The sequence below is a fragment of the Lactuca virosa genome, chromosome 5, assembly GCF_052849685.1.
Source record: "Lactuca virosa cultivar CGN04683 chromosome 5, Lactuca_virosa_CGN04683_v6, whole genome shotgun sequence".
Taxonomy (NCBI): domain Eukaryota; kingdom Viridiplantae; phylum Streptophyta; class Magnoliopsida; order Asterales; family Asteraceae; genus Lactuca; species Lactuca virosa.
In genome coordinates, this window is record NC_136430.1 from 250,823,297 (window position 1) to 250,836,690 (window position 13,394).

The 13,394-nt window shown below is 36.6% G+C and overlaps 1 pseudogene; it reads left to right on the plus strand.

Annotated features, from left to right (window-relative positions):
* The first annotated feature begins 7,679 nt into the window (after window positions 1-7,679).
* On the plus strand, window positions 7,680-8,876 carry LOC145112609 (receptor-like protein kinase FERONIA pseudogene; annotated as a pseudogene).
* The last annotated feature ends 4,518 nt before the right edge of the window (window positions 8,877-13,394 follow it).

The following is a 13,394-nucleotide window of genomic DNA, read 5'->3' on the forward strand; positions in this document are numbered from 1 at the left end:
GGAACTCGACGAGTCCCATATAGGAACTCGACGAGTTGGATCATATGTGATGAACTCGTCGAGTCCATGCCATGAACCCGATGAGTAGGATCTCTTGTTTTTAGATTTTCGAGTTTTTTGGTCAAATTTGGATTAGGATCATTACCACAAACTGTTTTGAATGATAAAATTTGATTTTTCTGATATGGTAATGATTATTCTCATCCAAATTGAATGATGATTGGCAAATTTTAAGATAATTATTTGATTTTGTGAAATGTTAATTATTTGTAGAATTTGATTTGAATCATCTTGCTATATGAAATTAGATTAGGTCAATTTTGTGATATAGTTAATTATATGATTAATTTAATTGTTATCAAATTGATCCAAGAGAGTTTTGAAAGGTTTCAAAACTTGCCCTCAAGTTTTGGAATTTGAAAAGTCTCATTTATGGAACTTTAAATTCTAAGTTATGGAATTCAAAAGGTTTTGAAGAGTTTCAAAACTTGCCTTCAAGTTTTGGAATTTGAAATGTCTCATTTATGAAACATTAAATTCTAAACTCTAGAATTTTAAAAGTTTAAAATTCAACTCTTATACTATTATAATATTAAAAGATTAATACTTATATATATATATATATATATATATATATATATATATATATATATATATACATATATATATATATATATATATATATATATATATATATATATATATATATATATATATATATATATATATATGACAATCAGTCTTACCGTTAGTAGGCCGCATTCACGAAGTTGGTCTATAAGGGGGATATAAGGAAATTGCCTATAAACTGGCGATTGAATGGGTGTCCACTCTCACCCACTGCGTCCTTGACTGGTGGAGGGTCGTTAGCCGAGCGGGTAGCGGAGGTCATTAATACTCGTTAAAAAGTATAATGATAATTATAAAAGTAACTAAATGTTTTTATAAATTCTCAGTCTTAGTTACTTTAGGAAAAATGTGAAATTGGTGCTATTCCATGAAATTGCACTTTGCACCTTGCCAAGTCGTTAGTGGAGCGTGTGTGGTTAACCGACACACTAACTTGGACTAGCAAGGGTGGCAAAGGGTAGCTTGATGTTTGTCATAGATCAATGGAGCGTGTGTGGTTAACCGACACATTGATTAGGTGATAAATGACATCAAGAGTACCAAGCACAATTGCATGGTTATCCACACATTATTTGTGATCCTCGGTATCCCAGTCACAAATTTGAATGGCATAATCGAGATTTAAACATGCCATTGAAAAGTTCAATGAATCTCAAAAGAATCTTGGAATTTCAATTCATTTAAAACTTAATCCTCAATTTCGTTTTTCATGGTGGAAATTGGTAATTCGTCATTTACCTACCTTCAAATATTTTGCAATTGGATTACGGCATCCCTCTTCCGAATTGTGAAATATTGTGTTGGGTCCTAGCTTTAATATTTCATTTGGATGTTATATTAATGATTCTTATCTAATCTAAAATTTGTCTTTCTTTTCAGATGTCTACCCCAAACGCTACTGACTCCAACCCTTCCGGCTCTTTCTCCCTTATGAACTTATGTGGGAGGGTGATTTTCGATGGGTCGAATTTCAATGACTGGATTCGAAAAATTCGTATGGTCACTCGTTACGAGGATAAGGAATATGTCCTCGATAAAGAGCTAAAGTAGGTTGATGAAGCGACTGCTACTCCTGAAGAAATTGCTGAATATAGGGCTCATGAGAAGGACGCGACAAAGGTGTCGTGCGTCATGCTTGCCACTATGACAGCTGAACTCCAAAAGTCCTATGAGGACTACTATCCTTTCGAGTTGCACCAAGACATGATGGAAAGGTACCATCAAAGTGCTCGACATGAAAGGTATGAAATCATTTCCTCCATGATAACAACCAAAATGAGGGATGGAGAGTCCATCACGGCCCACTTACAAAAGATGCAAAGGTTTGTGGACCGCTTGCTGAAGTTGAATGTCAACTTCGATGAAGAGTTGGCTATCAACATTATCCTATACTCTTTACCTTCTTGTTATGATCAGTTCAGAATGACTTATCATATGAACAAGGAGGAATTCTCTCTAAGCAAGCTTCAAGGCCTTATCGGAACTGCTGAAAGTAGTTTCAAAGGAAAATATGTTGTACCTACTCCTACTGCTGCTTCCCTAGTCTTGGCAATTGGACATGGTAAAGGGAAGAAAAGGAAAGCTCTTTCAAAGAATCACAAGGGAAAGTCTCGTGATGGATCCTCTTCTAGTGAGTCCAAAGGTGGTTCTATTGCTCCCTCATCAAATCCAAAGGAAGCAGAGTGCTTCCATTGTCATGAAAAGGGCATTGGAAATGAAGTTGCCCCAAATACTTGTAAGACATCAATGATGGGAAGATAAAGCCCACCTTCCCAGGTATTTATACTATTATGTCTAATAACTTATCACATGCTAATTCTTGGGTCCTTGATACAGGATGTGGTTTTCACATTTGTTTTGATTTGCAGGGTCTAAAAAGAAGTAGGGATGTGGAGCATGGGAAGATGAACCTGATCATGGGGAATAGGAAAGTGTCGCCTGTCACCAAGATTGGAGTTTATTCTTTATTGCTTAGTAATGGGTTAGAGTTAGATTTGAATAATTGTTGTTACTCGTCAGATATGGCGAGAAAGATTATTTCTTTTCATGGTTTGTATAAACAAGGTTTTAGATTTTCATTTAATAATGAAATTGGTTCTATAAATGCTTTTTATAATGGTATTTTTTATTTTGAAGCATTGCCTTGTAATGGTATATATGAAACTGTGATGGTTGTAGACAACTTAGGAAATAATGTATTGCATATTGATTCGTCCAATGGTTTGGACAAAGCATGCTTGTGGCATTGTCGTCTTGGACATGTCAACAAGAAGTGCATAGCCCAACTCCAAAAGGATGGAGTGTTGGAGTCATTTGACTTAAAGTCGTATGACACGTGCGAATCTTGTTTGCTTGGAAAGATGACCAAGTCACCTTTCATTGGTACTTGTGAAAGAGGTGAGGGTTTGTTTGATCTCATACACACCGATGTATGTGGGCCCTTTAAATCCGCCATAAGGGATGCTAACCTCTTCTATGTGACTTTTACTGATGATTATAGCAGATATGGGTATATCTACTTAATCAAACATAAGTCAGAAACCTTTGAAAAGTTCAAAGAGTTTAAGCAAGAAGTGGAGAATCAATTGGGCAGGAAGATAAAGATGCTCCGATCCGATCGAGGTAGTGAGTATCTTAGTATCGAGTTCCACGACTATCTTAAGGAATGTGGAATTGTTTCACAATTGACGCCGCTTAGGACGACGCAGCTGAATGGTGTGGCTGAGAGGTGCAATCGAACCTTGTTGGACGTGGTTCGTTCCATGATGAGTTGAGCTTCGTTACCTATCTCATTCTGGGGGTATGCCTTATAGACTGCCGCCCATATCCTTAATCTAGTCCCAATTAAGAAGGTTGCCAAAACACCTCACGAAATGTGGATAGGGAAGGTTCCTCGTTAGCACACAGAAATATTTTGGATATCTCGAGAGACTCACGACAAGCTCGAACCTCGTAGTGAGCGTTGTATTTTAATCGGCTACACACAGAAATATTTTGGATATCTCTTCTATAGACCGAGTGACAATGTCGTCTTTGTTGCGAGGAGAGGGGTTTTCCGTGAAAGAGAACTCATATGCCAAGATGACAGTAGGAGGCAAATTGACCTTCAAGAGCTTCAAGAGTTAAGTGATGCAGGAACCTTAAAAACTAGCGCTCAACCCCAGAAGGAAACTCCTGTTGAACCGGTTGACGAGTCCTTACCTCTGAGACGTTCCATTAGAGTTAGAATGGCACATGACTTTTATGGTTTCCATATTACTACAGATGGTGATATGTTTATCAATGATAGTAGATTGATAAATTTGAATGAACCTAACAACTACAAGGAAGCCATGGCGGGCCCCGAGTCTGCAAAATGGAAGGAGGCTATGGACAGCGAAATTCAGTCCATGTATGATAATCAAGTTTGGAACTTGGTTGACAATGTACCGGGTCGCAAGACAGTCGGGTGCAAGTGGATCTTCAAGAAGAAGACCGACATGGATGGGAAAGTACATACATAAAAGGCGCGATTGGTTGCGAAGGGCTTTACTTAAACTCCTGGAGTTGACTATGACGAGACCTTCTCACCAGTAGCAAAGATCAATTCTATAAGGGTTATGCTAGCCGTAGCTGCGTTTCATGATTATGAAATATGGCAGATGGATGTCAAGACCGCTTTCTTTAATGGAAAGTTGGCTGAAGATGTTTACATGAGTCAGCCAGAGGGTTTCGTCAATGCAAAGTACCCTACTAGAGTGTGCGAGCTTGAGAAATCCATTTATGGATTGAAACAAGCATCTCACAGATGGAATCTTTGTTTCGATGAGAAAATCAAAGAGTTTGGATTTTCGAGAAGCGAGGATGAGTCCTGTGTGTATGTTAAGGCTAGTAGGAGTATAGTTAGCTTTCTGGTATTGTATGTACATGACATACTACTCGTAGGAAATGACGTCCCAACCTTGCAGGAGGTTAAGTCCTGGCTTGGGAAGTGTTTCGCTATGAAGGACCTCGGGGAAGCTGCTTACATTCTAAGGATAAGGATATTGAGAAATCGGAGCAAAAAGACTAATAGGACTTAGTCAAAGTACCTACTTGGACAAGGTGTTGAAACGTTTCAGCATGGAGAATTCCAAGAAAGGAGGATTGCCTATCCAGAGCAATACCAAACTAAGTAAGACTCAAAGCCCGAGTACAGATGCCAAAATAGCATAAATGAGTCGAATACCATATGCTTCCACAGTTGGCTCGATCATGTATGCTATGGCATGTACTCGGCCTGATGTGGCCTTTGTTTTGAGCATGGTCGGCGGATATCAGGGGAATCCTGGTAGAGCTCACTGGACTGTGGTAAAGAACATTCTTAAGTACCTGCGGAGGACTAAGGACTGGGTCCTTACCCTCAGTAGGAGTGATGAATTGAGAGTAACAGGGTATAGTGATGCCAGTTTTCAGACCGACATAGATAATTTCCGCTCTCAGTCGGGCTGGGTGTTTACCCTAAATGGAGGAGCAATAACATGGAAAAGTTCCATACAGGAGACTGTAGTTGATTTAACGTGCGAATTAGAGTACATAGCAGCAAGCGAAGCGTCGAAGGGGGCAATATGGCTAAAGAACTTCATCGGAGACCTTGGAGTTGTACCAGCTGTAAAGGAACCTATGGAGATTTTCTGTGACAACGAGGGTGCGGTTACCTTAACCAAGGAACCGAGGGATCATGGCAGATCCAGGCACATCGACAGAAAATATCACATCATAAGACATCGAGTAGAAGAAGGACTCCTCATAGTAAAGAGGGTATCGTTAGAAGAGAACCCAACAGATCCCCTTACAAAGGGAATGAGTAGGGTTAAGCACTTGCAACATGCTAGGAGTATTGGGCTGGAGGACGATATTAGTTTTAGTGATTAGATAGCTATTTAGAACCTTGCAATAAATAAAATGTAATTGACATTTAATGATTAAATAAAAGGATTTTTATTTATGAGTAAAGTTACTATCTTGTGTCAATCATTTACTATTGTTTCATTTTGCATGTTTTGACTTCCAAAATAATAAGATTATTTAATTTTTCCACAGTCGATCATACTTTGGAAGTAGGTACTGAGGCAAGACTGTCATGAATTGAATTGTAGATTGTCTAAAGCATTTAGACATAGCAAAAGTTTGCTACAAAGTTCATGAGTGCTCCTGAAATAAGATTTGATAATTGGATTAAACCCACGCTCACATGAATCACTTCATGGAATTTATCACGAGTGATTTTGAAACGATAATATCGTATAGTCTTCAAACCAAGATATATGAGTTGTTGATTACGAGTTGGTTGTGCATTGATAGTACGAAAACACATCAGTAACTTGATGTTATAAAACGTGCTGTTGTGTATAATTTAACAAGTAATTAGTACAAACATATATGTCGAAGTTTATTTGTTCCTTTTATCCTAAAAGGATTAAAAGCGATATCTTGGGCCCCTCGATTATTTTGTTTTGACTTATGTGTCGGGCCCGGTCAGGACTAAATTGATGTGTTCAATTAAGTTCTATGTCAAACAAATCAGAAATCAGAAAACAAATTGTTGGACAATAAGTATGACTATGTTCCATGTATTTGTCCACATGATATCTTGAAGAACATAGGACTATATGATCCCTTATCTAAAGGACGCGTCAGAGTTCGATGACGGCTTTTGAGAGCTACGATTGCTAATCGGATTTTGAAGTTGCATTGGCAGTTATAATTATTAGACTTATCCAAGTGGGATACTGTTGGATTAGGTGTCTAAGACAATAACTATAACTGGTATGTACTTGACCCGATAGTAGCATGGTCCATTTGGGTTGCCTTCACCGGAGCAATTTGATAGGATGGATATTTGAGAAAGAGGTTATTTGTGATTTATTAATATATTATAAGTATAATATATTAATTGATAAATCATATTATTTGGTATTGATCAAGAATTAATTTGGAATTAATTTAGTGATCAAAAGGGACTAATTAAATTAACGGGGACTGATTATGTAAATCAGTGATACATATAGTTTTGGCTAATGATCCATGATTGATTAGTAATGGACTAATCTTATGTGAGAGTCCATGAAGTGTTAGTCTAAATGAGTTATTGGATTAAAAGCCTAAGTAAATGAATTAGGGTTTACAAGTGACCCTTGGAATTCTACACTATAAATGTAACCCCATTGTTCTTGGTGTTTGTGACTCATTTGAGGCATCACATTTAAGGTGATAAGCTCTTGTAAGGCCAAGTTCTACAAGCTACAACAAAGAGGTAATCATCTTGTTTTTATGTTTCAATTATCAAAGTTGTATGCTAGTTAGGTTTCATGCTTTGGAAAAATGAAATTGCATGTATAACTAGAGAAAACTTAGATCCAAAGCATTAGGGTTGTATGTGCACCATAGGGATGTTATAGTGCTCAAAACCCATCAGATGTAACGTTGCCCGCTTCACTCGTATGCCTTAAATAAGCAAAATATGGACTCTATATTTAGTACTACTTATTTTAATTTTATTTATAGTAAAGTTAATGATTTTATTTAATGTTATTGTTAAATACAATTTTTCTTTTTATAAATATTTCATGCGTTTAAAAAGTAACAACTAGACGGAGTTTCATAAAACATTTTACAAAAATCTTTTAGAAGTGGTCAATAACTAAAAGATTTTTAAACTAATAAGTTTTTGTTTGATAAAACTAGTGGAAAAATGAGAAAGAAAAAACTATAGATAAGGTTAACAATCTTGGATGCTCTAATAGGAGACCTATTTTTCCATCTTTCAAAGTCAATTTAAGACTGCAAATAATGTGTATTTTAGCAATAGTACAAATGCAGTTTGTGATATCATGTTGCACATTCTTGGAAACTGCAACAATTCCTGTGAATTTATTCCTTAATTGCCTAAGAAAACGCGGTTTTCAACCACCTATATGACTGTTATATAGGTCCCTAGAATAATATTTTTAAATGAAAAAAATTCTCTTCTAGGGAAGAAAAATCTATATGTCTACTTGACCACAAAGAAGGTATAAGAATCCTTTCACACCGTCAAGATGAGTCCTCCTCAACTTTAGAATGGCTACAACCATTTTGATGATATATTTAGAAGTAGTAACCAAAATCTGGTTCTAATTCACATCTGTAATTATGTTTACCGGTCATGAGGTTGAGTCCTCCTCAACCTTAGAATGCCCAGAACCATGTCGCCGGCTTACCTTTCCAGAGATTCAACTAGCAACCCAAAACTTCGATGAGTCATTGGTGATCGGCCGTGGTGGGTTTGGAAAAGTTTACAGAGGAACCATCATTAGTGAGGCAAGGCTTTTAGTTGTTGCCATCAAGAGGTTAGATTCAACTTCTAACCAAGGAGAAGTAGAGTTTTGGGCAGAAGTTGAGATGCTTTCTAAGTTAAGGCACTGTCACTTGGTGTCTTTGATTGGTTATTGCACTGATGGGACTGAAAGAATCCTTGTTTATGATTATATGCCCCATGGAACCCTTGAAGATCATCTCCACAAACTTCAAACTCCTCTACCTTGGATGCTACGACTCAATATATGCATAGGTGCAGCTCGTATGGGTTAAATTATCTTCACACGGGTACATGCATTAAGCATGGAGTTATACACCGTGATGTGAAAAGCTCAAATATATTGTTACATAAAAGTTGGGTAGCTAAGATTTCATACTTTGGATTGTCCAAGATAGGTCCAAAAAATCAGCAGTTCACACACGTAAGCACTGTTGTGAAAGGTACATTTGGATATCTAGATCCAGATTACTTCTCAACTAGTAGGTTGACAAGAAAATCCGATGTGTATGCGTTTGGTGTAGTAATGTTTGAAGTACTTTGTGGGAAATGAGCAGTGGATAGAACTCTTGATGAGGATCACTGGGGTTTAGCAAGATGGGCTCAAGATTTTATGAAAGAAGGCATGTTAAAGCAAATTGTTGATGTAAATATAAGGGAGAGAATATCACCTAAATGTTTAAAGGAGTTCTCACGGCTTTCACAACGGTGTTTAAATAGCCATCCAAAGCAACGTCCTACAATGGCTGAGGTTATGGTAGGACTCGAGTCTATACTAGTTTTACAGTACAAAAGTAATAATACATTGCACCCTGCAAGCATGACCATGTTCGGTGGAAAGATGCCAATGTTTCTCTTCCAGTCAATTGGGGAAAACCAGGGTATGATTCTCTTTTCATCATTAACATATTCAGTTGAGTTATATATCTGAAATTACCAGGGTTGAAGTAGGCAAGTCAGATAGTGCAGTTTACCAGCTTTTTATATCTGCAATTTCAAGTTGTACTTTTACACATCTTTATTTATTCTTTGTGTTTCGTTCTGGACCCTTGTTTCCTTACACATATATAATTGCTTCCTTTGCTTTTATTCCTGTAAACTAGACCAATAGACTTCTTGCTAGGATTTATTGTTACATACCTTTCACATATTTCCTAAACAAAATGGGGATATAAATTGGCAGCATTGTAAAAAGGTTAAGCAGATAAAGGCGTTTGAGTGACCTTATAGCAATTAATCATCTAAGTGTTGGGTAAGTTGTCATGTGAGAATAAAATTTCCAGTGCCATATTATTTTGATACAGAGTATACTGAATATACCCTTCCAGATAAGAAACCCCGATTGATGAACATGTATTCAGAAAATTGACTATGATTTGTTTCTGATCAAGTCATTGGTGGATGATAGTCGCATACTTGTCTGAACCAGTGTTTATATAAAGTGTTTGGGGAGTACTGACAAACCCTTTGACATTGTTCCATTTGCAAAAAGTTCTCATCACTGAAAACACCAAGCCAAAGTCGTGAGCTTTGAATTGGAAAAAGAGTGTATGTGAGGGGTCCCAAATGAAGTAATTGGCTTATAAATGTTTCAAAAGGTTAAGCTGAGATTGATCAACTTTTCTGAACATTGTTCATCTCAGTAGACTTGGAATGGAATCTTTTCAATTTTTTTTATGAGTAACTTATCAACAGTGTTAGGGTTTAAGCACTTTTAACGTGGTCCACATGCACTTCAACAAAAGATTCAAACGATTGCTGAGTAATAAATGCGAACGAAAAATATAACATAATATTTAACATGGTTCACACGATTAGAGTGACCGGATACGTCAGAGAGAGAGAGAGAGAGAGAGAGAGAGAGAGAGAGAGAGAGATTTTAGGAGGCTTTCTGATACACTAGGTTATACGAATTCAAAGGATATAAATACTAGTAAAATGAAGTAAAAACTGTCAAGGTCAAGCCCAGAAAAATAGTTACATGGAAATTATTTGACTTGTTCATTTCTAAGAGCTTCTTCTTAATTTATTAGATAGAAGCTTAAGGTCCTCGGAGTCACTCTTTGAATCTAATGAAGGTGAAAGTCAAAAAATTTACCGATTTGATTTTCTCACCATCAGCATTACAAACGAACACTTCTCTGAGGCTAATAAAATTTGGCAAGGTCAATCAGATTCCATGTATAAGGTATTTCCAATCAGATATATAGTGACATATCATTCCAGTTATCCAAAGGCTAATAAATACATTAACTTGGTTATTCTTTTCAGGGAAGGCTACAAAATGGGCAAGGAATAGCAATTACACAACTTTCTTATAGTTCCGAATTTTCTCACCAAGAATATATAAATAATGTGTTATTAATGGGAAGGCTTGAAACACTACTAGAAAAACAGCCTTTTACGATGCGCAATGCATGTCGTAAAATGCTCAGACGACGCGTAAATGCGTGTCAAGGAAGGCCCTGTCATAACGAGAGACGACACGCTTTTGCGCGTTGTCTATAGACGATGCGCATTTACGACGCGCAGTTACGACACACATTTACGACGCTCATTTACGACACACAATGCGTATCAAGGAAGGCCCTGTCATAAAGGAAGACGACATGCATTTGCGTGTCGTAACCTTACGACACACATTTAGGACACGCATTGCGTATCATTATAGCCCCTGTCATAAATGAAGATGACACGCATTTGCGTGTCATAAACATAGCAACCAAATAACGATACACATTTACGACGTGCATTTACGATACACATTTACAATGTGCATTTACGTATAATACATAAACAAATATAATACCAAACATTCAATTTCATCTAAATGTCAAATAATAAAAACATTGTACACCAAAAGTCAAAAGACAATGTTACCTAACATTTCACTATTATATTGTTTGTGGATTCAAAATATCACCGATAAATGAAGCCTATGACAAAAGTGTTGGATAAGGTGTATAAGTCCATAACTATTTCTGGTATGTACTTGACCTGACCCGGCATGGTCCATTTGGGTTGCATGGCACCGTGCAATTGGATAAACTAAAATGAGAGAAATAACACTTATGGTTTATTAATATATTATAAGTTCTAATATATTAATAATATTATTTAATTAGTTTGATCAAGAATTAATTTAGAATTAATTAAGTGATCAAAAGATAACTAATTAAATATATGGGTAGATTATGTAAATCTTCCATATCTTATATAGTGGGCTAAGAGGCTCCATGGATTATCAAGTTGGGTTCCACCCATAGGATGCTCCATGGATGCTCCATGGGAGTTACAAACCCATGGGTCATGGAAATGAAGAGTCATGACACATTAGGGTTTACATGGTGTAACCCTAGATGTGTCAACACTATATAAGAAACCCATTCTCCACCAAAATAGGCTACACTAAGAAACAAGAGGGCTAGAGCCGATTTTGCAAGTGTAAGATTCTCTCAAAGTTTAGTCCTTTGCATTTGGTGTTGTGTGAAGCATTTGAGGCATCACACTTGGGGTGCTAGGCTCACAAGGTTTCAAGGATCATAATCAACAACAAGGTAAGTTATTCTATCTTTCATTCAAGTTAAAAATGTTCCCCATGTATGCTAGATAGGAATATAACCTTGGAATTCAACTTTGCATGATTGTTAGACAAACATAGATCCAAGGTTATTAGGGTTGCATGTACACTTAGGAAGTGTTAGAATCCTTAAAACCCATCAGTGGTATCAGAGCATGGTTCGTTTGTTGTTTTTTTTTTTGTGTGCAAACAGCTTGAAAAAAAAATCGTTTTTCTGTTTTCTGCTCGTATGAAAGTTTGCACATTTGTTGCTGGAAATGGACTAGAAACATTACCCTAAACTGTTTTGATGTTTTAAAGCTTGTTTTAGATGGTGTAATGTTTATGCTAATCCATTTACAATGACAATTATTAAAATTACAAGTTTTTTTAAGTGTAATTTTTGATTCTTGAAAGTGTTCATATTCATGTTCTTGAACTTATGAAGATTAGATGATCATAGGAATTGTTTGTAACCTTCATGGTAGTTTAATTCATGATCATAATGTGTTTTAATGGAGTCCATAACTTGTCCTCAAGTTATGGAAAACCAAAAGTCTCACTTTTATTAAAGCCATTAAAAGAACACAAAAGTTATAAAAATGAAGAGTCTTCATTTTTATTACTCAATTAATTCATAAGTTATAAGAAATGAAAAGTTTTGGAAGTTTACAAAACTTGCCCTCAAGTTTTGGAACATGTAAAGTCTTGATTAAAACTTTAGTTCCAACCCTTAGAATTTTAAAAGTTAAAATTCAACCCTTATACTTTATAATATTATAAGTTACTAATATATATATGTATAACGTCAAGTCGTCTTACCGCTAGTACGCCTCATTCACGAAGCCGGTCTATAAAGGGGGTATAAGGTTGTTGCCTATAAAATGGTAACTTAATGGGTGTCCACTCTCACCCACCGCTTCCTTGATCGGTGGAGGGTCGTTAGCCGAACGGGTAAGACAAGGACTTATAAATTCTCATTAAAAGTATGATGAATATTATAAAGTAACTAAATGCTTTTATTAAATTCCCAATCTTAGTTACTTTAGGAAAATGTGAATAAGGTGCTAATCCATGAAATTACACTTTACACTTTGTTTAAGTCGTTGGTGGAGCGTGTGTGGTTAACCGGCACACTAACTTGGACTTAACAAGGTAGGTAAAGGGTGACTTAAGGTTTACCATAGCATCGGTGGAGCGTGTGTGGTTTACCGACACATCGATTGAGTGATAAACCTTGAGGGTACCAAGTGATTTGCATGGTTACTTCACACCTCGTTTTGTGATCCTCGGTATCCCAGTCACAAAACTTGGAGGGCACACTCGAGATTGAAACATGCCTTTGAAAAGTTCATTGAATCTCAAAAGAATCTAGGAATTTCTAAGAACCAATTAAAAACCTAATATCTATATTTCGTTTTTCATGGTGGAAATTGGTGAATCGTCATTCACCTACCTTTCAAATATGTTATAGCTTGGATTACGGCATACCTCTTCTAAGTTATAATATATTGTGATTGGATTCTAGCCTTAATATTACATTTGGGTGTTTTATTAAGGACTCTCTTAATATCTAAACTAATCTTGTTTTCTTCTTTCAGATGTCTTCAAACAATGCTGCTTCTGGCTCTAATCCTAATGGCTCCTTTACCCTTATGAACTTGTGTGGGAAAGTCACTTTTGATGGATCCAACTTCAATGAATGGATCAGAAACATCAGGATGATTACCCGCTACGAGGACAAAGAATATGTCCTTGACAAGGAGCTTAAGGAGATTGATGAGACCACTGCAACTCCCTAGGAGATCGCTGACTTCCGGGCACATGAAAGGGATGCTACAAAAGTGGCATGCATCATGTTGGCCACCATGACAGCGGAACTCCAAAAGT